General features: G+C 41.7%; 1 long non-coding RNA gene across 1 annotated transcript in view; it reads left to right on the top strand.

Moving 5' to 3' along the window:
• The window catches only part of LOC143809326 (uncharacterized), a 53,293-nt gene extending 29,188 nt beyond the window's left edge, over nucleotides 1-24,105 (top strand). Inside the window, exons 2-3 of the long non-coding RNA XR_013222218.1 lie at nucleotides 22,395-22,599; nucleotides 23,959-24,105. This is a non-coding gene — a long non-coding RNA (uncharacterized LOC143809326). The remainder of the gene's footprint in view (nucleotides 1-22,394; nucleotides 22,600-23,958) is intronic.
• The last annotated feature ends 2,958 nt before the right edge of the window (nucleotides 24,106-27,063 follow it).

Here is a 27,063-nt window from a genome sequence, read left to right as displayed (position 1 = left end):
CGTGTGGCCATACGTCGCAATGCGTCGCTAATGTAAGTCTATGGGGGAAAAACGCATCCTGCAGACAACTTTGCAGGATGCGTTTTTTCTCCTAAACGACGCATTGCAACGTATTCCGAACAACACTAGTTTGAAAGTAGCCTTAACAGAGTGCAGAGCATCAGGCCGTGCTGTACAGCAATGCTGTAGGGGAGCAGAAGTCCTTTCTTTCTGTGATTTCAAAGATTAGAGTATTCCCTTATCTCCAACAGTCTCTTCTCCCTATCCCACACCTTGTAGTGATTTCAGAGATAATATGTAACTTGCATTTTTTTTTAATTCAATGACGTCAGCATCCACTGTATCGGCCTCCCACTGTACATGAATTACATCTGCTCCTGATTGTGCCCTGCGATACTATAATCGGACAGAGCTGTGCCCAGAACCAGGCCTGCGTAATCCTGGGCAGGGTTCAGCTGATGTCTAATATACCTCAAAATCCCATAATACGAGAGAAAACAGAGAAGCCCCATGTAAATTGTCCCCTCCCCCGCCGGATATTTCCTCAGGGCCCTCCACCTCCGCTGGATTAAAACGTTAAAAATACTGGAGGACGGCCATCAGGCTTCGTGGGAAAATGCCGAGCGCAGACACTTCTGAGACAAGCAGTTTGTTTTAATCTAATAATTGCAAGTTTTCAATCTATAGCGGAGTGCGGGGGAGGGGAACGTCCTGGGGAACATCTGTGTACAGTACATGTACAAGTAAATGGCAACAAGAAGCTGTATCTGGGACAATTTTATTTCACAAGAACATAAAAATGTTAATTAGATATAGTCAATGTGAATCAGGCTGATAACAGTGGACAACCGACTGCACTGATCTGCATAGCAGAACACATTCATGTGTATTGTCCCTTCACACTTACTCTGAGCCTAACTACACTGGATGCCAGGCATATCTATCACACAGTATACACTGTATCTCCCCCCAGATCATATCTCACGGGTAGATAAGGCTGTGATGAAGCAGATATTTCAGGGCAGAGCATTCCCATAGATTGCAGCACACATACAATATATGAAAATATCTCAGAGGGCCAAACAAAGAGTCTAGTCAAATAAAAGTTCTGAAACCCAGTAGATAGGAAAAGCTTATTTGGCTGTCAGCCATCTCTCCTGACCCTTATACACATGCATGCTCAAATGGGCCAAGCATGAATAGTTTAATGGAAGAGCGGAGTATGCTGAAACCAGACGCAAGCTCAACTCCAACAGTAACAAAAGGGATTGAGTGCAATAATTCAACATGCCTAATTCTTCTGGCTCTCAACCTCATCTGCCAGGGGAAAGTCGGGAGGCCCCCATACACGTTAGATGCTCGAGCAGTCACAGTTGCCAGGTTCAGACAGCACTTACCGACTGTTATGGGGTCTATATAATTAATGACGTCAAAACAAATTCTGCATTTTAAGTGCCAGCTACATTTTACCCCATATGATTACCAGGGAGTCCAAGAATAGCGGAGCCAGCCACATAGTCCTTGTGTCAATGGCATGACATAATTCCACACAACTTCTATACCACCTGGTGAAAATTATGGAATCACCGGCCTTGGAGGATGTTCATTCAGTTGTTTAATTTTGTAGAAAAAAGCAGATCACAGACATTGCACAAAAGTAAAGTCATTTCAAATGACAACTTTCTGGCTTTAAGAAACACTAAAAGAAATCAAGAACTAAAAATGTGGTAGTCAGTAATGGTTACTTTTTTTTAACCAAGCATAGGGGAAAAAATTATGGACTCACTCAATTCTGAGGAAAAAATTATGGAATCATGAAAAACAAACAAACAAAAAAAAAACACTCCAACACATCACTAGTATTTTGTTGCACCACCTCTGGCTTTTATAACAGCTTGCAGTCTCTGAGGCATGGACTTAATGAGTGTCAAACAGCACTCTTCATAAATCTGGCTCCAACTTTCTCTGATTGCTGTTGCCAGATCAGCTTTGCAGGTTGGAGCCTTGTCATGGACCATTTTCTTCAACTTCCACCAAAGATTTTCAATTGGATTGAGATCCGGACTATTTCCAGGCCATGACATTGACCTTATGTGTCTTTTTTCAAGGAATGTTTTCACAGTTTTTGCTCTATGGCAGGTTGCATTATCATCTTGAAAAATGATTTCAACATCCCCAAACATCCTTTCAATTGATGGGATAAGAAAAGTGTCCAAAATATCAACATAAACTTGTGCATTTATTGAAGATGTAATGACAGCCATCTCCCCAGTGCCTTTACCTGACATGCAGTCTCATATCATCAATGACTGTGGAAATTTGCATGTTCTCTTCAGGCAGTCATCTTTATAGATCTTACTGGAACGGCACCAAACAAAAGTTCCAGCATCATCACCTTGCCCAATGCAGATTCGCGATTCATCACTGAATATGACTTTCATCCACTCATCCACAGTCCACGATTGCTTTTCCTTAGCCCATTGTAACCTTGTTTTTTTCTGTTTAGGTGTTAATGATGGCTTTCGTTTAGCTTTTCTGTATGTAAATCCCATTTCCTTTAGGCGGTTTCTTACAGTTTGGTCACAGACGTGGACTCCAGTTTCCACCCATTCGTTCCTCACTTGCTTTGTTCTGCATTTCCTGTTTTGGAGACATATTGCTTGAAGTTTCTAGTCTTAACGCTTTGATGTCTTCCTTGGTCTACCAGTATGTTTGCCCTTAACAACCTCCCCATATTGTTTGTATTTGGTCCAGATTTTAGACACAGCTGACTGTGAACAACCAACATCTTTTGCAACACTGCCTGATTATTTACCCTCTTTTACGATTTTGATAATCCTCTCCTTTGTTTCAATTGATATCTCTCGTGTTGGAGCCATGATTCATGTCAGTCCACTTGGTGCAAAAGTTCTCCAAGGTGTGATCACTCCTTTTTAGATGCAGACTAACGAGCAGATCTAATTTGATGCAGGTGTTATTTTTGGGTATGAAAATTTACAGGGTGATTCCATCATTTTTTCCTCAGAATTGAGTCATTCCATAATTTTTTCCCCTATGTTTGGTTCAAAAAAGTAACCATTACTGACTACCACATTTTTTTTCTTGATTTCTTTTAGGCTTCTTTCACACTTCCATTTTTACAATCTGCACAGGATCCGTCAAAATGTTGAAAAGATGGATCCTGTGCTGATTGTAAAAAACGGATGCACTGGAGCCGTTTTTTTGACGTTCCAGTGCATCCAGTGCATCTTAGAAGGCTATGTGCACACGCTGTGTATGTGTTTTCGCCGCTGTTTTTCGCTGCGAAAACGCATACACAACACAACCCATGATAAAAATAATAAAAAAAGTTTTAAAAAATCATGATATTCTTACCTTGCAGTTAATAGCCTCTGTGTCTGTACTGTTACATACTTAGGCAGTTAACTGGTTCATGCAGCTTTACATGAACACCCGAGCCTTACACTATGGCTGGTCCAAATAACTAAAGCAATTGTTACCATCCACCTCTCGTGTCTCCCCTTTTCCTCATAGATTGTAAGCTTGCGAGCAGGGCCCTCATTCCTACTGGTATCTGTTTTGAACTGTGATTTCTGTTATGCTGTAATGTCTATTGTCTGTATAAGTCCCCTCTATAAGTTGTAAAGCGCTGCGGAATATGTTGGCGCTATACAAATAAAATTATTATTATTATTATTATTATTACCTTGCGGCGTCCCGCGCAGCCCCTGCAGCCTTCCCAATGCTCGTGATGCTGCCGGCAGCTCCGGTTCCCAGTGATGCATAGCGAGACAATGACCTGTGGTGACGTAGCGGTCTCCCGAGCGCATGCTCAGTTTGAAAAGACGGCATCCGTCACTGGATTCCTGCTTTTCACAGTCAGCGACGGATCCTGCGCCCATAGGCTTCCATTATAGCCAACGATGGGCAGCACAGGATCCGTCGCTGAGCGATTTTCCGACGTGCAGAAAAAACGTTCCTCTCTACGTTTTCTCTGCCCAAGGGACAGCAATTTTACGACGGATCCAGCGCACGATGGAGGAAATGTGTGGCCATCCGTCACAATCCGTCGCTAATACAAGTCTATGAGAAAAAAACGGATCCATCAGCACCATTTGCTGAATCCGTTTCTTTTCACAAAACGACGGATTGTGATGGAAAAAGAAAGACGGAAGTGTGAAAGAGGCCTTAGTGTTTTTTAAAGCCAGAAAGTTGCCATTTGAAATGACTTTAGTTTTGTGCCATGTCTGTGATCTGCTTTTTTCTACAAAATTAAACAACTGAATGAACATCCTCCAAGGCTGGTGATTCCGTAATTTTTGCCAGGGGTTGTAGCAGTTTGGGCCAAATTAGAAGCAGCCATTGTGCCCCCATAACAAACCCAACAAAATAAAGTTGCACTTTGTAGAGCTATAGCATGCAAATATGAAATATATGAAATTTGAAAAGCATTACAGCTCTAGAAAATAGGAAAACTTGAAAATACTTAGCGCATAAATTGGCCAGTGTAGGCAAAAGTAGGTTATCATCAAATTAGAGGAGTCCTAATAGGATGGGTCCCAGCTACAAGAATCGCCTTATCGCAGCTGCCGGGTATACATGAATTGGCCAATTTATGTGCTAAGTATTCTCAGTTTTTCCTATCTTCTGCAATTCAAATTTAATATATTTTTTGTTTTTATGCTATAGCGCTACAGAGTGCAACTTTATTTTGTTAGTTATAAATGGAGATGGATACTCTTAGTAAGCACCTGTACACACCTGATTTTTGTTTGGAAGTGAAGGTCAGTCTTTTAATATTTTTACCCATAACAAAAGGCACAATGCCAAGTCAGTGGCGGTGGGTGTCCATTAGGTGGGGTAGACAGGCGACCAATGTGCAGAAAGCGGTTACCAATGCAGGTTACTGTTTCCAACTGAATAGTGGTTCCTTTCCCCATGGCTTTGAGGGGTCTGTGTCAAGTCTCATCTGCAGCATGTGGGCAATGTTTCCAAACCTCAAAACTCTTCTACATGTGGAGAAAGGGAATTGAAAGTTTAGGCCGCTCAGCTCCATGTACTTCCATCATTGCACAGCTCTTTTATAAAGGGATGCGGCTGTATCATTCCCATGGGAACTGTTTGCTCCAGTGCACCTTTCCCAAAGATTTACTAAGCGGCAAGAGCCCCCACAGGTCTACGCTGTCAATCAATGCAGGGGGTGGAACTACCTTAGTGAAATTTTCAGAAGAAGGGTAGTCTATGCTTGAGCAGTCCAGCCCACAGAATCTCTGAGATCTTCATTTACATAAGAACATGAAGAATGTTTTCTCTAAAACTTTATATAAACATATAACCCAAACCCATTTCCTCACATCAGGGATGGGTAACACTCTACTAAATATATAAACATACTGATCAACAATACAGTTATTAAACTGTGCTTAATCAAAAAAGTGCTATTTATTTTGATTAAAAAGTTATAACTTTATTGACATAGACACAAACATAATACATATAATTAAAATAGTGCCTCTAAACCGAAACAACATATATTTATGACAGGTGAGCGCTAAAAAGTATCTAGAACAAATTCAATTCCATCAATTTACATATAGCAACAAATAATTTTAGTTTATTAATTGGGGTACTCAAAATAAAAAACACTGTTGTACCATTGGTTCAAAAAAAACCTTTTTAGGACACTGTTACACCACTGGTTCATAGTCTAATAATAATGAATGCATATACACCTAGAGCATTCATATTTTAGTAGCCAGAAGACAGACTCCGTGTTACTATAGGTAACAAGATTGCCAACATACATACACTAGAAATTGCAGAAACTTAGTAAATACATATTACCCTTGATGGCGTGGTGTTCTCTGTATGTGGCCGCGTGGTACACTACACCTTGCCAGACCCCGACGCGCATTTCGCGACAGCTTCCTCTTGGGGGCGGTTTTTTTTTTTAACCAATGGTACAACAGTGTTTTTTATTTTGAGTACCCCAATTAATGAACTAAAATTATTTGTTGCTATATGTAAATTGATGGAATTGAATTTGTTCTAGATACTTATTAGCGCTCACCTGTCATAAATATATGTTGTTTCGGTTTAGAGGCACTATTTTAATTATATGTATTATGTTTGTGTCTATGTCAATAAAGTTATAACTTTTTAATCAAAATAAATAGCACTTTTTTGATTAAGCACAGTTTAATAACTGTATTGCTGATCAGTATGTTTATCTAAAACTTTATAGCAGATATTTATTTATATATACACATATTTCAGTGCTGGCAGACCCCCATTTCATATTTACTTCTTTTGTTCATGAAGCCAGTTCACATGCTCTGGATATGTTAACTCCACAATTTCAATAAAATATTGTGACTGAAACGAGATAAATATTGTAACAATACAGAAAACTGCAACAATAGAATTACATCTTCCTCCAAGGACTGCACAACTAAGGGTACTGTCACACAGTGCCATTTTGATCGCTACGACGGCACGATCCGTGACGTCGCAGCGATCGTATGATTATCGCTCCAGCGTCGTAGACTGCGGTCACACGTTGCAATCACGGCGCTGGAGCGATGCCGAAGTCCCCGGGTAACCAGGGTAAACATCGGGTTACTAAGCGCAGGGCCGCGCTTAGTAACCCGATGTTTACCCTGGTTACCAGCGTAAATGTAAAAAAAAAAAAACAGTACATACTTACATTCCGGTGTCTGTCCCCCGGCGTTCTGCTTCTCTGCACTGTGTAAGCACAGCGGCCGGAAAGCAGAGCGGTGACGTCAGACGTCACCGCTGTGCTCGCTTTCTGGCTGGCCGGCGCTCACAGTGCAGAGAAGCTGAGACGCCGGAGGACAGACACCGGAATGTGAGTATGTACTGTTTGGTTTTTTTACGTTTACGCTGGTAACCACGGTAAACATCGGGTTACTAAGCGCGGCCCTGCGCTTAGTTACCCGATGTTTACCCTGGTTACAAGCGAACACATCGCTGGATTGCTGTCACACACAATGATCCAGCGATGTCAGCGGGAGATCAAGCGACGAAAGAAAGTTCCAAACGATCTGCTACGACGTACGATTCTCAGCAGGATCCCTGATCGCTGCTGCGTGTCAGACACTGCGATATCGTAACGATATCGCTAGAACGTCACGAATCGTACCGTCGTAGCGATCAAAATTGCACTGTGTGACAGTACCCTAAGAATTCCTGACAGTCCAGGGAGAGGCAAGGATGTCACAATAGGTTTGTCTTAGGTTGGGTTTAAAAAAAAAAAAAAAAAAATATTGGAGTCACTGAAGTTCATAAGCAAAACCAGACCATTGGCATCATGCCACTGCCCCGAAATAAAAAAAAAATTTAGTTGTCATTCATGTCTAAGAGAATTTTCCCTAAGAAAGTGAGAGTCAACATGACAAAGGGAAAGTGTTGTTAGAAAAGGACCTGTTGTCTAAATCATATTTTTGAGCTACATATGCAGTATTATTATTTTTATAAACAAAAAGAAATCTTACAATTGTCACAGTTGCTCTCTGATCTCATCTCCCGAGATCTCCATCTGCGTATGCGCCGCCCCCCTGGCAGCCATTTTCCCAGAGTCCACCGCTCAGGAAACCATGGAACTGCGGGGGGCTCTGGCCTTTCACAAAATGTCAGCAGAGCCCGCCGCTGCACCAGACACCCCCGCAGCAGCGACGGACATCCCCTCATCCCAACCTGGGGCCTGCAGCAACGGTACCGGTAAGGTATATCTGCATTATAAGACGCACCCCCATATCCCCCCATCAAATTTTTGGGGAAAAAAGTGCGTCTTATAATTTGAAAAATATGGTATATTGTGCACACATTTGTGTTCCTTCTGAAACTTTGTTATACCATGCTTGAGGAAGGGACCTAAGAAGTCTTGAAAGCTTGCTTTCTAACATCATTTATTTTATTTTTGTTAGCCATGAAAAGGTATCATAACTACAATCATTATTAACACTCTTCTATGTCACACCACGATGAGCTTCATCCACAAAGAGCGTCTGCTCTGTACGCTGATCCCACAGCACAGGCGGCAGCTGCCTGACATTGGCTCATTGGCAGAGGACTGTTTGCGGTCAGCCAGTGGCCAGTGTCTTTACTATTGAAACTCAGCCATCTGGAAGTTAACGCCGGGGACGGGAGCTGCTCAGAGCGCTCCACCATGGTCTTGTGCTCGGCAAGCTCACCATGTCTCAATCACACTTCCAAGAGGCTTGCGTGCACACTGGCATATGCTAATTGCTTCTCTTGTCCTCTTGCCAAGCCTCCTTGCAATACTCCCCTCAAAATTGAAAAAGTCCTTGGTATTCTGTGCAAGCCATGGCTCATGTAAGCTGCATTCATCCCCACTAACCTTGGCTGGGTGCCTCAAGTCGAGGACAATGGCCCGATTGTCTCCAGTCCTTTTTGCATTCAGTTGGTTCTTCCATAAGTGCTCAGCTTTCCAAGTTCCTGACTGACGCACATCATTAATCTGAACTCTGTAATCATTAACAGTGAATGGTCAGCCGTCTGCTACCATTGACATACAGGTGGCCATGACTGAATGTAACGCACCAGTGTCATAGACTGTCAGCACTTCCGGTCCTTTGCCATGGGCCTGTCACTGTTTGTAGGATTTCTCATGTAAAATACATAAATTCCACAGTAAAAGCTAAATAAGACCTGTATTCTTTGGTCAAGTTGGTAAAAATCGTAAGGCACTAAATGTTTCTAATGATTCTCCCTTCACCGTGGGAAACCCTGAAAATGACGTAAGCTGTAAATTATAACCAGCTCGGAGGTAAATTTCATCAATATGTTTTATATCAGGCACAACTAGAACAGGAAACAGACCAATAAGTAGATTTCTCCATGGACGTGATCCTGTCAAATAGATATTCACATCCAGGGGCAATCAGGCCATAGGCTGACACATTACACATATTAACGAGGATCTGCTTTACTTGAAATATTGTCACCTAGGCTGTGTCCTAAGCTCGCCATTCACATTAGGCTATATACAAAAGTTTGCATTTCACAGTCCGTATTTGAGCCACAATTCTAGACCCGACCTGAACCACCAGCCTCAATAAATACCTATAATGCTGTTAGTTCAGATCAGGAGAACCATGGTCGGTCCGGGAGTTATAATCAAACATGGCTGACATGTGAATGCTTGATGTTATAGTAGGGTTTCATTTCAGCCTCTGATGTTCTTTGTCAGCTGAGGGCCTTTTTTGTCACCAATTCTGTCATCTGTATGATTGGTTATCCATCTGTTGGCCACTTTTTATTTCAGATCTACAGCCAGACTAGGGCTTCAACAATTAGAGTGAAATGTGCTAAGGACAGGGCCTTACAACAGTGTAAGTTGCTGGATTTACGCCTATGCACAGCCCCTTGTGCTACTCCACATCATAGATGCATCAGAATAGAGCATGCTGACTTTTACACCATCGCTCATGTGCACTTACACATGAACAGCACACTGCATGTCAGTCAACAATTCAACAGTGGTGTGAGCAGTATAAGTGACAGGAAGCGGCGACCTTGAAGACATCAAACTAAAGCTCACATTTATTAATTAGTTAATGCCAGTTATTGTAAACTAAGCATCCAAAAGTGGGCTTGGAAATCACAGAGGATGCAAATTCCTTAGGCTTATATCAAATTGAATTGATTTTCTAACTTTTAGAAAGTCTCAAATTACAGTTGTGCTTTAAAGTTTACATACCCCAGCAAATTTTTTGCTTTCTTGGCCTTTTTTCAGAGAATATGAATGATAACACCAAAACGTTTTGTCCACTCATGGATAGTGGTTGGATGAAGCCATTTATTGTCAAACTACTGTGTTTTCTCTTTTTAAATCATAATGACAACACAAAACATCCAAATGACCCTGGGCAAAAGTTCACACACCCTGGTGATTTTGGCCTGATAGCATGCACAGAAGTTGACACAAATGGGTTTGAATGGCTACTAAAGGTAACATCCTCACCTGTGATCTGTTTGCTTGTAATCATTGTGTGTGTGCATAAAAGCTGAGTGAGTTTCTGGGATCCAGACAGACTCTTGCATCTGTCATCCAGCCACTGACGTTTTTGGATTGTGAGTCATGGGGAAAGCAAAAGAATTGTCACCGGATCTACGGAAAAAGGTAGTTGAACTGTATAAAACAGGAAAGGGATACAAAAAGATATCCAAGGAATTGATAATGCCAGTCAGCAGCGGTCAGACTGTGATTAACAAATGGAAAATCAGGGGCTCTGTAAAAACAAAACCACGGTCAGGTAAACTGGCAAAAATGTTTTCCACAACTGCCAGAAAAAATTGTTCAGGATGAAAAGCAAACCCACAAATAACATGAGCTAAAATACAGGGCTCTCTAAAAACTAGCGGTGTGGCTGTTTCAAGATGCACAATAAGGAGGCACTTGAAGAAAAATTTGCTGCATGGTCGAGTCGCCAGAAGAAAGCCATTACTGCGCAAATGAAACAACGCATCTTGCCTACAATACACAAAGCAGCACAGAGACAAGCATCCAAACTTCTGGAACAAGGTAATTTGGAGTGATGAGACCAAAATTGAACTTTTTGGCCACAAGCATAAACGTTACATCTGGAGAGAGGTCAACAAGGCCTATGATGAAAGTAACACCGTTCCTACTTTAAAGAACAGAGGTGGATCGCTGATGTTTTGGGGATGTGTGAGCTACAAAGGCACAGGAAATTTGGTCAAAGTTGAAGGAAAGATGAATGCAGCACGTTATCAGCAAATACTGGAGGAAAATTTGCACTCATCAGCCCGGAAGCTGCGCATGGGACATACTTGGACGTTCCAACATGACAATGATCCAAAACACAAGGCCAAGTCGATCTGTCATTGGCTAAAGCAGGACAAAGTGAAGGTTCTAGAGTGGCCATCTCAGTCTCCTGACCTCAGTATCATTGAGCCACTCTGGGGAGATCTCAAGTGCGCAGTTCATGCTAGACAGCCCAGGAATTTACAGGAACTGGAGGCTTGTTGCCAAGATTGGGCAGCTTTACCATTTGAGAAAATAAAGAACCTCATCAACAAAAGACTACAAGCTGTCATTGATGTTAGAGGGGGCAATACTTGGTATTAAGAAATGGGGTGTATAAACTTTTGATCAGCGTCATTTGGATGTTTTTGGTTGTCATTATCATTTAAAAAGAGAAAACACAGTAGTTTGACAATAAACGGCTTCACCCAACCACTAACCATAAGTGGAGAAAAAGTTTTGGTGTTATCTTTCATATTTTCTGAAAAAAAACCAATGCAGAAAAAATTCTGCTGGGGTATGTAAACTTTTGAACATAACTGTATGAATTGTATTAAATGGTGTGAAGATTCTAATACATTTGGTGCAAATGATTCCAATGAGGGATGCCAGTCCAAGCATATGTGAGCTAATGTCTATTTATTTCCATACACCTGAATAACCACTTTCATTTTACTAAATTTCTAGATGATATAATTTCACTTCCCCTCATAGCCTTGACTTCTTCTTATGTGGAGAAGTTATAGATCTTACCATGAGGACACAGCTGTGCTTACATAATGGCCTAATAGATTGCTGGGCCTGTTTTCTGGTGTACTTTGCTCCAAAATTCTGGTGCAAAGGTATCAGAGAGATTTCATAATGTTCTGCATCAAAAATAATTACTGTGTGAGCTACACAGCCATTCACCATTTAATTACGGTATTTAGCTTGGCTAAATAATGGTCTAAAGTAAAAAAAAAACTTCTTACTAACGGTTCCGCTCATTATTGCATTTGCAGCTATTTTTGGTCTAGTTTTTCCTGTTTTAATGCTGTTTTTTTGTTTTCCAGCAAATATTTATTTCAAGTTGCGCCAATTTTGAAGACTATTTAATACTTCAGATGTTTGCGACCAATGTATAGTTTTCTTTTTTTCAAAATGTCCAAAAATTTTGTGCAAACGCACTATGGTCTCTCCTGGAGTGATTCTTTTGTGTACACCAGAACGTTTTGCACAAATATTAGAATTGTGTGCAACCTTTTAACGGATAGTACGACTTTGTAATCTAAAAAAGTACAAAAAAAACCCCGCAAGAGACAACAAATAAAGCACTTTGAATTGGCACAAAATTAATGAACTTGTGTGCTATTTTTAAGAATTTTGCACAATCAAGGCAACATACTGTATGTTACAAGACAAAAATTAAAAGTGATAAAAAAATATACATGATTTATCGGGCTCTTAGAGTTAGAGTAAGGAAAAGTGTCTAACTTTGAAGCAAAAAGAGCCAAATCTATCAAATAGTGTGTGCCGCTCAGATAAATTTGGCGCACATACAGACTAACCTTACGGTGTCTACGCTGTTTAGCATTACTAATGTGCCCCACTGTTCCTCCATCCCAGCTGCACACTGACAACTGATACAGGGTGAATATGAAAGGGCGATGTCCTCAAAGACGCGATTGTGCTTCTCCAAGAATAAAGATGATGCATCAAACATATAAACCAAGCAGCTGGATGAAGTGAATATATACGCGTTTTGCTCTTTTCAGCTACGTTATTCACAACTCAAAGCCCAAAACACTGTACTAATTGTGAATGGTTATTATCATGGTCATTGAGAAAGGTGAGTGTTGCATCAATCTTCATGAATAATATACATGTATAAATAAAAGGTAAATGCACTGCAAGGTCACAAGATAAGTGGCAATGTGCGTATGGCCACTGATATTGGGTGACAACTACTTATGTTTACCATCACAGCGCCTGAATGGCATAGAAGTCATCATTGTGTAGTTACAGACTTCTTACTGATTTCTGTCTTCACTGTTCTGGCTTTCATTGATGAACCAAATTGCAGGTTTCCTTGTTACAGGAGAGCAACACGTTGCATGGAACTGAGGAAGGACAAAGGGTAAAGTGATCATACATGGTAACATGGATACATTATAAATCTAAACAAACCATGCTCATGGTAGTGGTTGACCCTTTAGTCAGCATTATCTCCAATAAACAGAGCTTTTTAGGAGGTAAAACACAGGGCCGCTACTTTGTCGCCACAGTAGCCCTAATTAAGACTTAAAACCGAAGCCTCTCAAATCAGAGTGTCTGTATCAATCTGGGGATGAAGGAAATTACCCTAATTGCTACTCTTTCCTGGAATTGCACCACATAATTGGATGTTGGCACAACTGGACACTAGTTTAATACCAAAACATATCGGCTTATTCTAGGGGTACCCTATTAGCAATCCAAACCTCATTGGATGGGAAAGGCAGTCGAACAATTGGAGAAAGAGAAGATAATATAAAATAAAATTGCCTCCTCTGCGAGAAGCCGAGATTCGTTCTCCATACAGGGTTTTGCAAGACTGGAAAACACAGGGACGGAAGACTAGAAAAGAGATCACCGCAGCCATCAAATGTAGAGTAAACCCGCTCACTAACAGACCAGAAATATGGGTATGTTTTCCACGTGGCCACATGTGCCTGGAGATTCAAATAATCCCATGTCCTTTATTTTTGTGACTGATTCACTTGTAAAACGACCTTATTCAGATTAATGGAACTAATGTCCAATTCTGCAACAAAATCTGACTTGTGTGAATCCACCCAAAAAAGACACAAAGCTTTATGAACATTATGTAATCAGCTCTGACATTAGGTGCCAATCATTTTAATATCAGAGAGATCATGCCACATTCAGCAGTGTTTTCCCAGTGCGCAGATTCTGCCATGTTATCCTATGATTCATGGTTCCGCTTGTCAGCGGCCAAAGCTTGTTTGCATTGTAAATTGACTGAGGTCTTGTACGGTCAACACACTTACTACAGGATAAGTCAACAGGAGCTCTCATTATCTGCTGTTACCTACTACCTGGCTTGTGTTTGAACTGGAAATCTATGGTATGACAGTGGCTTAAGAGACTGGTGTCTCCAGTTCTACAGGGAATTGAATATCTGCACAAGAGGCTGCGCTGGTATGCTGGGGCTTGTCAATCTGGATCAGCTCACTTTGCAATGCACTGTAATGTCATAATAATTAAGCACTGCTGAAATATATGTTCACCTCCACTTTATATACAGTATGTATATATTGTGGAGGTTTCAGATGTCTGGTAGCCATGTGGTTAAGCAAAGGCACAGGGCTTTTATATTAAAACAGAATAAAAGTTTATGGTCTTTCATAAACTTTACAGCTCCAAAGCAAAAATAGCCGTTTTCAGCACAAATGATTAACAAAACAGACTTTTCCCACCCAGGCTCTTTTGGTCCATCCTAAATCCCAGACCCAAAATAAAACCATCTCAGTAACCTATTGTTGCTGGAACACTTTCTCCCAGTACTTGAATTACTGAGGCCAACCACTTTGGTGACACATATTGCCATCCAGGACCTTACCTCCTGCACTCTTACATACCCACCCTGCACAAAGCAGGGAATGTTCTATCAACAAACAGTATAACCTTGACATAGCATTCACATTTTCATATAGGTCTGTGCTCTACATGAAAACTGAAATCTTGTAGAGCTAAAAACCAGCGGGTTACATGAACATTGTTTCCTTTTTATTCCCGAATCCACCTTCGGGCATGATCTGACACCAACTTAAATATTCCACCCAACAGGTAATAGCTCAAAGCATCCAATGCCGATTTGATGGCCTGGTACTCTTTCTTTACAGTTGAATCGTTTTTCCTGCATGGGGAAAGCTTTCTACTCAAGTAGATTATCAGGCGTTTCTCCCTATTGCTCTCCTGGGACATGACAGTCCCTAGCCCGACATCATACACATCTGTCTGGACTATGAACTCTTTAGAGAAGTCTGGCGCTACGAACACTAGCTTCCTACAGAGAGCCCAGTTTTAGCTCCTGAAATGCCCTCTTAGCCTGTGGAGACCGCTAAGCCATAATTGATTAAGTGCCTTTTAGAAGATCAATTAAAGGTGCTGCTATCATTGCAAAATTAGGAACAAACCTACCATAACAGCCTACGATTCCCAGGAATGCTCTGAACTATGAGGGGGCATGGCCAACTTTGTATCATCTTCACCTTGTTTACTTGAGATTTGATCTCGCCCCTGCATAAAATGTAGCCCATATATTTGGTTTTGTCCATCCCCATGGCATAGTTTTTGGGTTTAATAGTGAAGTCAGTTTTCCTTAGGGCCTCCAAGACTGCCTTGACTTCACTCAAATGACTCCTCCAATCCTGGCTGAAGATGACAATGTCATCGAAGTAGGCAGCTGCATACTTTTTCTGAGATGCTAGGACCCGGTCCATGGCTCTCTGGGGGTTACATACAGGGTTATAGATATCGTTTACAATAAACAGGTTTACAGTGACGGACTGGTACAGAGGGGAGAGTTCAAGTCGGAGGTTTGACTTATCGACTCCACAGCCCTAGTAGCTAAATGGATGTTCGTGGCCACAATACAAAGCTCAAAAGGGGTCGTTCTCTCTAATGTTCAGCGAGCCACTCTCGTTTTTTTTTTTTTGTGGCATTCTAATTTTTTTCTTGCAGTTACTGCTGGAGTATTGCAGTTACAATATGGAGTAACGTTGTAAAATCAATATATTATCCAACCTATATTATAGCAGGTGATATGCCAGGACACTGAATACTAACGTCCATACATAAAGCCATTGATCCATCCTCCCTTTTGAGAAAACCAGCATTTCTTTAACTTGTTACACGAGTCCCTCATAGATTTAAGGCTGTATAATGACTGCAAAGCACATACAGTATATATCTGTGAACCTCAGCTAAGAAGACGGGTTTGTATTGAAATTCATGTGAATTGGTAGTAATGGCAGCAGCACCAACTCATGGACATCTCACAACGACTAGTCCTGCCCGCTATGTATTATCTATATGGATTAAGTCATACAAGATGCTGGAGCCTTAGACGGAAGTGTAATATCAGCCCGTGCACCTTACAATGGAGTCATTGTTACAAGAAGCTTTTAGCTACAAGGGTGATAGTCTATTCTTGTTCTTCTCAATGAATGCACAGGAAATCTGCAAGGAGTGCAGCGCTGATAGGCCTCATCAGAGGAAATCTGGATTCCCTCATTTGGGGGCCACAGCCCAAAACAGGGAGCTGAATGGGCCAAATGTCCCTCCGGCTCTATCTGACATAGGGACCTGGATGATCACGCCTGTTATTCTATGTTAGAAAAAATGAATTCAGTCAGGAAAGAAAAAAGCTACTAATCGTCTCATTATCTTATAACAGCAGTGCGCTTAAGGAAAAGTTTTGGAAAAAAAAGCAAACAAACGGATAACAGGGTTCAGTATCCAGGCGCCTTAAAGTGAGGTGATGTGTGTATGGAGTGTCCCTGAGGACAAACAGTGATCCACTATGGACATCATTTTCCCCTCCAAAAAAAGGAATAAAACTGGCCTCTGAGCATACTCTATTTCTTGTAAAGTTTGGCAAAAATAAGTCTGCCATTAGAGAGCATTTGTAAGAGCAAATTTTGTTTAGCGGATCAATGTGATGGAATAAGTGATATGACTCAGAATATCATGCATGTGTGATGTGTCCTTAATAGAGAAAGGGAAGCAAGTGGCTGACAGACAATCTCCCTTTCAAACTTCTCCAGACTCCTCTGTCCCCCCCCCCCAAGACCCCGTGAACTCTCCAGACTTCTATCCCTCCTAGACGAATCTGTATTCACAGACCCTTGTGCTTCAACTCTCCAGATCCCTGCAACTCCTCTGTCCCCCTCAAACCCTCCTCCAGACCTCACGGTCTCCTCCAGACCCCTGTGAACCATCTCACATTCCTCTGTCCTTGCCTCTAGACCCCTGTTACCTACAGAATCCTCCATACTTATCTGCTCCTTTAGATACATCTAGCTGTGACTTCTTTCCGGTGAGAACAAAGGATTGGGCATGCTGAAATCTAACGTGCAATCTTTCATTCCCAGATTTATGTAAGCAGAACAGATTCAGTATAAACCCACAATGTAAGAGTCGACACCTTAACTTATAACTTACCTGAGTGAGCGGGCAAAGTCATGAGATTCATTGTAGATAGAAATAATAGTTTTATATTATAAGGAAGAGAAATAACACATTGCTATGTTTACTAAACGTTACTATAAATTCACTGATTGCAGAACTAAGCATCCATGATCCAAAGCACAATCTTACCTCATGTATAAGGGTGCTTTCACAGTGTGTTTAGGCGCCCGTTCGTTAGCCCTGTCAGGGCTTATGTCTGAACCCCAGCAAAATGGGATTTGGGAGTATGTGCAGACGGGGCCATAGACTATAATGGTGCCGTGAAAGTGTGCTCTGTTGTGCATCAATTTTGGACATTTACGACCAAAAATAATGCAAGGCAGAGTGCACGTTCGCTCTGCTGGCACCATTATAGTCTATGGCCCTGTCGATGCATAAGTTAGAATTCCATCTAGCAGGGGGGTTCGCATGTAAGCCCAGACGGGAGCAATTGACTGGGTGCCTAAACAAAGTGTAAGAGCACCCTTAAACACAGGAACGGACAGAGTATAAAGGTATACTGTGACTGTTTTTATAGTAATCACTATTAAATAGCAGTCACAGGATATATACAAGGATTCATTTTGTGCATTCAGGCCCATGTATGTTTAAACATTGCACTGTGATCCTATAAGAGTTCAGGGCTCCCTGTCAGGGGCATCTGGCAAAAACACAGTAAAGTGGGGGTATACTAATCTCAGCTTTATCTGCGCCATGTGAATGTACAATGTCACTGGAGGAGAGTCCCAGATTCATCATTGGTAACTTTGGGTACATCCTTTAACTCCCAAATGATGAAAAACCCAGTTTTGACGTGGGTATTTTTGGAGCACCAAACCCTGTCTGCATAACATGCTGATAGTTTTGTGGCCCTGAACAGGTCCACCAATGAAAGGTTCCCTTTAAGGTTGAATCCTGTCCAATAACAATATACAAAACTAGAATAGAATGAAGTCATTCTCTTATCATTACTGGTTGTAAAGCTGAAGCCACTTGGGTGAATTGTTATCTAAGAAACAGTGAGAAAGCCAAAACTATTCATAGCATTCCAACTGTTCTCTCTGTAATGAGCGCAAGAGATAAAAACATTGAGAAAAACAATAGCGGCTCTCATGAAGGAGAACACGACATGCCCCGGGCGACTACATTACCTGCATTCCCACAGAATCCTTGAGAAAGTTCTCCAATGGATATATAGACCATGGCTGGAGAAAACATAAGAAACACTGAGCATGGTATGGGCATAAGATACGACAAGAATGGAGATGTCAGCTTCAAGTTTTACATGGAGATCCATACTTGGTACAAAGACCAGCCCAGACCAAGACATGTGGATCCATTCTGTAAATGCATGGTGTCAAAATCAACAAGTAGAATCCATACATACTGTACCTCCAAGACTAAAATGAAGATACATGAATAGGTCCAGAGTAAAGCCATGACTAATAAACAGTTACATGCATATCTAGAAGACTAAAAAGCAAAACTATGTACAGTATATCTCCAAGACTAACCTCAGGAGATGCAAACATATCACAATGGCTAATCACCATTACTATAATGAAACTTTATGTTTATCTCCAAGACACAACTGAAGATCCATATATATCGTCATGACCTACCTGTAGATCTACTCTTTAAGTTGACGAATAAGCAGATCCACTACCTTTTCCATATCTAAAATGCAAATCAATACTTGGCATCAATACTAATAAGCACATTTATACATGGTATTAGCAGTCGCCTGTTTCAAATATGCTTCAAATTGCTACGAGTGCCCTAATCAATAACGCTTCCCTTTTGCACAAGTGCCCTGCTGGCCTCCTATATAAATCTGACTGGGCTTGCAGCTTTGAACTGTGGCTTAATTTGCATATATTCTGCTACATTATGCTATGACACTCACACAGAATCAAACATTTTCCAATATAAGACAAAGCTTTTCAACCCTCATATATTAAAGGAGCAGAAGAGCTTTTCACAAGGTGACCTAGCAGTTAACTAACCCACACGCTTCACTGCGGACTTCTGTCTAGTCCTTAAGGAGTGGTCTGCAATGTCTTCATTTTATCGGGGACATGACAAATGTTATAGGACTGGTAAGTAAAGAGATTAAGCTCTTCAGCTGCAGGACGCTGGCTTGCTTGTTTTTAGATGCTCTCTACATGAAAGGATTGATGTCCTTGACATTGCATGTGCGTTCAGCTGATGTAAGTCTATAGCTTTTCTCCAAGACATTCCAAAAACGCAAATGCTCATGGGATTAAGCTCCAGCATCTTCATCTTTCCAAGTGGCAGCTGAGAGTATTCGAGATCCTGAAAAATAATTCACCTTTGTTGTAGTCGGTCTACGATTATGGTACATAAGTTGGAAATAGACATTAGATCAAATCTAACCTGACTATAGATCAGCTGGAAAAAAACTTTCTATAACTGGGAGTAAGGATGTCTACGGTACTTTTACAGTGGGTACGGAAAGTATTCAGACCCCTTGAAATTTTTCACTCTGTTTAATTGCAGCCAATTGGTAAATTAAAAAAAGTTAATTTTTTCCTCATTAATGTACACTCTGCACCCCATCTTGACTGAAAAAAAAAACAGAAATGTGTGCAAATTTATAAAAAAGAAAAACTGAAACATCACATGGTCATAAGTATGCAGACACTTTGCTCAGACACTCATATTTAAGTCACATGCTGTCCATTTCCTTGTGATCGTCCTTGAGATGGTTCTACTCCTTCATTGGAGTCCAGCTGTGTTTAATTAAACTGATAGGACTTGATTTGGAAAGGCACACACCTGTCTATACAAGACCTCACAGCTCACAGTGCATGCCAGACCAAATGAGAATCATGAGGGCAAAGGAACTGGCCAAGGAGCTCAGAGACAGAATTGTGGCAAGGCACAGATCTGGCCAAGCAGTGGCGTAACTACAAAGTTATGGGCCCCGGTGCGAACTTCCAAATGGGGCACAGGGGTATATACAGCAGAGCCCTGCTCACCTTTACTTTTGCCCGCGCTGCTCCTGGTGGCTGCAGTCTGCCCAGGACACTGCAGGTGCGCGATGATATGACATCATCGCGCACCCGCAGTGTACTGTCAGAGGCAGAGCGGGGAATGATGGGAGAGGGAGCGTCAGGTGACGCTCTCCTCCATCATTGCATTGAACTATACCGGTGTCATAGACGCCGGTATAGTTAAATGCTGCGGCGGCGGCGGCGGCGGCGGGGGGGAGGAACAGTGCAGCGGCCCACTACTGGCATCGGCTCTTCTGGCATTTGCCAGAAGTGCCCGATGTCCAGCCCGGCCCTGCCCTGACCTGCCGGCCCGGGGCCCCTGACCTGCGGGGCCCGGTCGCAATGGCGACCGCTGCGACCGCGGTCGTTACGCCCCTGTGGCCAAGGTTACAACAGAATTTCTGCAGTACTCAAGGTTCCTAAGAGAACAGTGGCCTCCATAACCCTTAAATGTAAGAAGTTTGGGACCACCAGAAGTCTTCCTAGACCTGGCCGTCGAGCCATACTGAGCAATAGTGGAAGAAGAGCCTTGGTGAAAGAGGTAAAGAAGAACCCCAAGATCAGTGGCTGAGCTCCAGAGATGAGGTAAGAAGTTCCACAGAGTCAACTATCACTGCAGCCCTCCACCAGTCGGGCCTTTATGGCAGAGTGGCCTGATGGAAGCCTCTCCTCAGTACAAGACATATGAAAACCCGCATAGAGTTTTCTAAAAAACACATGAAGGACTCCCAGACTATGAGAAATAAGATTCTCTGGCCTGATGAGACGAAGATAGACCTTTTTGGTGATAATTCTAAGTAGTATGTCGTATGTGTGGATAAAACCAGACACTGCTCATGACCTGCCCAATACAATCAAAACAGTGAAACATGGTGGTGGCAGCATCATGCTATGGGGGTATTTTTCAGCTGCAGGGACAGGACGACTGGTTGCCATTGAAGGAAACATGAATGCAGCCAAGTACAGAGATATCCTGGATGAAAACCTCTTCCAGAGTGCTCTGGACCTCATACTTGGCCGAAGGTTCATCTTCAAACAAGACAATGACCCTAAGCACACAGCTAAAATAACAAAGGAGTGGCTTCAGAACAACTCTGTGACCATTCTTGACTGGCCCAGCCAGAGCCCTGACCTAAACCCAATTGAGCATCTCTGGAGAGACCTGAAAATGGCTGTCCACCACAGTTCACCATCCAACCTGAAGGAACTGGATAGGAACTGCAAGGAAGAATGGCAGAGGATCCCCAAATCCAGGTGTGAAAAACTTGTTGCATCATTCCCAAGAAGACTCATGGCTGTACTAGCTCAAAAGGGTGCTTCTACTCAATACTGAGCAAAGGGTCTGAATACTTATGACCATGTGATATTTCAGTTTTTCTTTTTTTAACAAATTTGCAAAAATTACTACATTTGTTTGTTTTTTTTCAGTCAAGATGGGGTGCAGCATGTACATTAATGAGAAAAAAAATGAACTTTTTTGAATTTACCAAATGGCTGCAATGAAACAAAGAGTGAAAAACTTAAAAGGGTCTGAATACTTTCCGTAACCGATGTATCTAATGTCTAAAGCCAACTAAAAGGTAACCATGTTTGGCCGCCCCCCTCTGCCTCTGATTGATGTGGATGATATCTCCTCTATTATCCACACCGCCAGTGAACTCTCAAACCTGTACATGCACAATTCTCTCAGCCCTTTTGAGGGCAGAGTTAGGAGTTCTTCTGCACATGCACAAGCACTCTGTTTAACTGTGTAGGCGCAAGACTTGGCCAGCTGTAAGGATTACATTAATGTCATCCATGTTGGTCATAGGAGGAGGGAAAGCTGTGAGCATGATCTGGAGACACCCATCGTACAGCTCAATGCTGACCACAGTGTGGGACACAGTTACAACAATCCGAGTAAAGAGGTTCAACAGGTGGTGGCAATGGTTTACAGAGAGGAATCTTGGTGACAGGTTCACTTTAAACCTTTCAAGATAATGTCAGTGTTATAGAAGTTTACTCTCCACAGACAGCTCTATCATTGGGGCATTTGCCTTAACCACCAGCGGTTCACTGAGTGATAAGTGTGATTGTGCTATCAAAATGTGGGTTTTCTTACAACTACCATTATCTTTGTGAAGTTATCTCCTGAGAACAATCATTTATCTTCATAACGGAAAATATTCTCTAGCAGAAAACGCAACTGATGGAGGAACGAGCAGTAATGGGATTCAACTTTAGTTCACATGGGCGCTATTCAATTCAATTATCTGGCTCCACCATAGAAACAAAATCACCAAATTGTTGTTAGTGACCAAACTGGGCCCCATGCATGTTTTTTTCCAGTAAATATTACAAAATCTGTGTTATAGGATAAGAAAGAGACCTGAATGCAACGATAAACCAAGATGTGTACACGGCCTCCAACTCAGACGTGCATGCAGCCTCCAACCCAGATCTGAATAGTCTTCAACAAAGAAGTGGAGCGTAATCACCAATGCAGATGTGACAGAGGCGTCCAATGCAGATCTGAACATTGCCTCCAACTCAGATGAGAACACGGCCACCAATCCATATGTGAGTATGTAATCCATTATGTAGCTGTAAACACAGCCTCTGACGCAGATGGAAGTCATTGGTGGCCACCAATTCAAATGTGAACGTGGCTACCAGCCCTCTTGTGAAAACAGCCTCCAAATCACATGTGAACACTCCCTTATTCTGTTTTTTATATGTGTTGTTTTTCTCAATACATTTCTGAAGCTTTAGAAAAATTGACAATATTGTTTTAAAAAGGTAAAATATTTCTGTTATCAGCAATACATATCATGAATCAAAACTGGAATCCTAATCACTTGTTCTATATGTGGCATACACACTATACAATATTAGGTTAAATCCAACAGTAAAATTCCCTGTGGGAGCCCAGTACACGATTTTATGGATTTATCATTATAATAAGCATGATAGTCACATCATTTTCTGTAATTAAAGTATATTAGCCACTTCATAGATCAACACACCTAAAAAAATACAAACAAAATAAAGAGCTGCTATATGTATCTAAAGGTTTCTGGTGACCTGTAGATACTTCAGTTCAGAAATGGCTGATAACAGAATGAAATGTTTTAGGTTTTGTGCCTGGTTAATGGATTTTCTATGACTTTAGCCAAAGTGTTGCATTCAGACCAGAAAAAAAAGGAGATTCTGGCCCTCATAGAAATGATCATTATTTCATCACACCGAGTTATTGCAAGACTGACGTACCTAGAAAAATGAAATGGATACCGATCTCGCCCTAAACATTGGATTCTGAAGTTGTCCAACTGGCTGCTAAAGTTTACTGGCCTCAGCAGGAAGTTTCTGGTTCCAGTATGTTGATCCTATATGGGCAGACCAAGGCCACGCGCAATGCTGTATGCACATATATAAATGTATGCACAGCTTAGAATAGCGAGAAAAGTCACATCTACGCCAAGCAGAAACCTGAGCCTGGACCTAATCTTACGCCAGTGGCAAAGAGGAGAAACCTTAGAGGGCATGAGAGCAGCCCGTAAAGAGGCGGCTGTGACCTCGATGTAAGGAGACATTCCACACGTGTCTGTCCCTGGTCTCCTGTGCACTGTAGAAAGGTCTCTATTTTTGCGGTTATCATTGGCCGTGTCTCATAGGCACTCGGGATCGTTTAGGTGACAGTTATAGATCTGTGATTCTTTTCCCAGTGTCACTAATGACCCATGCATTATACAGTAGTGTTTATCTCTGTGTCACAGTGGAATGTGTCCCTTGGAGTCCGTACAGACCTGTCATCACTTGTACCTGAGCACCAATGATAAACAATCATGGAATATTGGATGGGACGAATACTACACTCCCTTATCATAAGGACAACCGTGCCATAACTGACCTGCTCTGTAACATTTCTGCATTTTACAGTTTATAGAGTGAAAACATAAAAATGGTGTGCACCATGGTAAGAAATCTTGCAAGGACACAGCCTGAACCACGGTATATGCAAAACAAGCCAAGTGAGCGACTTCTCTTAAAGACAATGGAGCCAATGCAATAATTACAGAGAGTATGCTGATAACTAAGGTACATGAGCTGGCACTGGTTCTGAATAAACTAGGAATTAATAAATTCTTAATAATCTAGTCACAGGTTGCCTTCTGTGGAGATCTACTTTTTTATAGGGGGATTCCCATTTTACACTTTTATGGCACATACCCATCACATACAATCCTTTAAAAGTGTGGCTATGCCATAAATGTGCAAATTGCAAATACTGCTTTCATGCTTCCCTTACAGTTTTCGCTGCCTTGTTATGGGTTTTCTAATTTGTATGTTTTTTTTCAATGTTTTCATTGTCAATTTTGAAAAACTTTAAACTTGCATTTTTGTTCTACAGTTTTTCCAATTCATTTATTTAAAAAAAAAGTCTTAGCGGAAAAAAAATGAAATAAAAAGTCAAATTGTGCTGCATTTTCGGAAAAATTACTGAAAACACTTTCTCCACCAAAAATAAACCAATGTATTTTATAGCGGGCCATTGATTTTAAAGTCACACTTTAAACCTGCTCAAGTCTAATAATTAGGTAGAATGGGCTGTGGGCACATGGTGATGAAGAGAACCTGACATCACAAGTGTGGCCATTAAAGGGGTTGTAATGCTGTGTACTGTGTAATGGCTGTGTCTGACCGTACAAGAACATGGTTTGATCATACCACAGCTCCTGGGTGGGGTGGGGAAAAGTATACAGACTTTACAGTAGGGGATCGCAAATAATTCTATGAAGTACAACATTATTTAAAAATAGAAAAGGAAATGTTTCATCTCACAGAAAGAATGAGCTGTGATCCTTTTGCTTCCCCCTCTGCCCAGGAGCTGTGGTAAGATCAGACCATGTCCCTGCACGGTCAGACACAGCGATTACTCAGTACACAGCAGGGGCACATTTATAAGATTAGCTCAGGACAAGAATATTTTATTCAAACACATCCAATTGTGGAATTTATTATTATTATTCCACGATCTTTTGATTAAAATGAACTTTTGTTCATGGGAAAACCCCTTTAATGATACCTGCTGCTATTTTACTCTTGCACATCACTAGGCGGGTCTGGAAATAGTGACATAACAAGTTTATCTTTGCAGAGATAATCAGGAAGGCTGTCAATAACTCTGTATGATGTACGGTTTTCCACTGAGCAGAGCATTGTAGGGGACATGGAAGAAAATTCAGGATATGCTTCCTTTCTCAAGAGCGCTCTTTCCTTTCCTCCAAGACTTGCACAATCTGAATGCATGGCCTTTACCTCATCCGGGGCAGTCTCTTACATGACTATTGTGGTCAGGCTGATAATCTCCTTGCGATGGACATTCTCATCTATATCCCAGGCAGCTTTGTGCAGAATTATCATATCTCAGACCCAACAAGTCCTTCAAAGAGGTTATTGGTTATCATGGCCATGATATGATGGTTTCCTTATGCAATAAACAAAAAAATGGCTACAGGAAAGGGTTAATAGAAAGCATGGACGACAAATGTAGTTATAAGTACTAATTAAATGGAAAAAAAAATGGAAGTTTATATATATATATATATATATATATATATATATATACAGTGCCTACAAGTAGTATTCAACCCCCTGCAGATTTTGCAGGTTTACACATTTGGAATTAACTTGGCATTGTGACATTTGGACTGTAGATCAGCCTGGAAATGTGAAATGCACTGCAGCAAAAAAGAATGTTATTTCTTTGTTTATTTTTTTTTTAAATTGGGAAAAGTTTTTTCAGAGGGTCATTTATTATTCAACCCCTCAACCCACCAGAATTCTGTTTGGTTCCCCTAAAGTATTAAGAAGTAGTTCAGGCACAAAGAACAATGAGCTTCACATGTTTGGATTAATTATCTCTTTTTCCAGCCTTTTCTGACTATTTAAGACCCTCCCCAAACTTGTGAACAGCACTCAAACATGGTCAACATGGGAAAGACAAAGGAGCATTCCAAGGCCATCAGAGACAAGATCGTGGAGGGTCACAAGGCTGGCAAGGGGTACAAAACCCTTTCCAAGGAGTTGGGCCTACCTGTCTCCACTGTTGGGAGCATCATCCGGAAGTGGAAGGCTTATGGAACTACTGTTAGCCTTCCACGGCCTGGACAGCCTTTGAAAGTTTCCTCCCGTGCCGAGGCCAGCCTTGTCCGAAGAGTAAAGGCTAACCCAAGGACAACAAGGAAGGAGCTCCGGGAAGATCTCATGGCAGTGGGGACATTGGTTTCAGTCAATACCATAAGTAACGTACTCCACCGCAATGGTCTCCGTTCCAGACGAGCCCGTAAGGTACCTTTACTTTCAAAGCGTCATGTCAAGGCTCGTCTACAGTTTGTTCATGATCACTTGGAGGACTCTGAGACTGACTGGTTCAAGGTTCTCTGGTCTGATAAGACCAAGATCGAGATCTTTGGTGCCAACCACACACGTGACGTTTGGAGACTGGATGGCACTGCATACGACCCCAAGAATACCATCCCTACAGTCAAGCATGGTGGTGGCAGCATCATGCTGTGGAGCTGTTTCTCAGCCAAGGGGCCTGGCCATCTGGTCCGCATCCATGGGAAGATGGATAGCACGGCCTACCTGGAGATTTTGGCCAAGAACCTCCGCTCCTCCATCAAGGATCTTAAGATGGGTCGTCATTTCATCTTCCAACAAGACAACGACCCAAAGCACACAGCCAAGAAAACCAAGGCCTGGTTCAAGAGGCAAAAAATCAAGGTGTTGCAGTGGCCAAGTCAGTCTCCTGACCTTAACCCAATTGAAAACTTGTGGAAGGAGCTCAAGATTAAAGTCCACATGAGACACCCAAAGAACCTAGATAACTTGGAGAAGATCTGCATGGAGGAGTGGGCCAAGATAACTCCAGAGACCTGTGCCGGCCTGATCAGGTCTTATAAAAGACGATTATTAGCTGTAATTGCAAACAAAAGTTATTCCACAAAATATTAAACCTAGGGGTTGAATAATAATTGACCC

Source organism: Ranitomeya variabilis, chromosome 2 (assembly GCF_051348905.1).
Source record: "Ranitomeya variabilis isolate aRanVar5 chromosome 2, aRanVar5.hap1, whole genome shotgun sequence".
Lineage (NCBI taxonomy): Eukaryota > Metazoa > Chordata > Amphibia > Anura > Dendrobatidae > Ranitomeya > Ranitomeya variabilis.
This window is presented reverse-complemented; position numbering and strand designations above follow the sequence as displayed.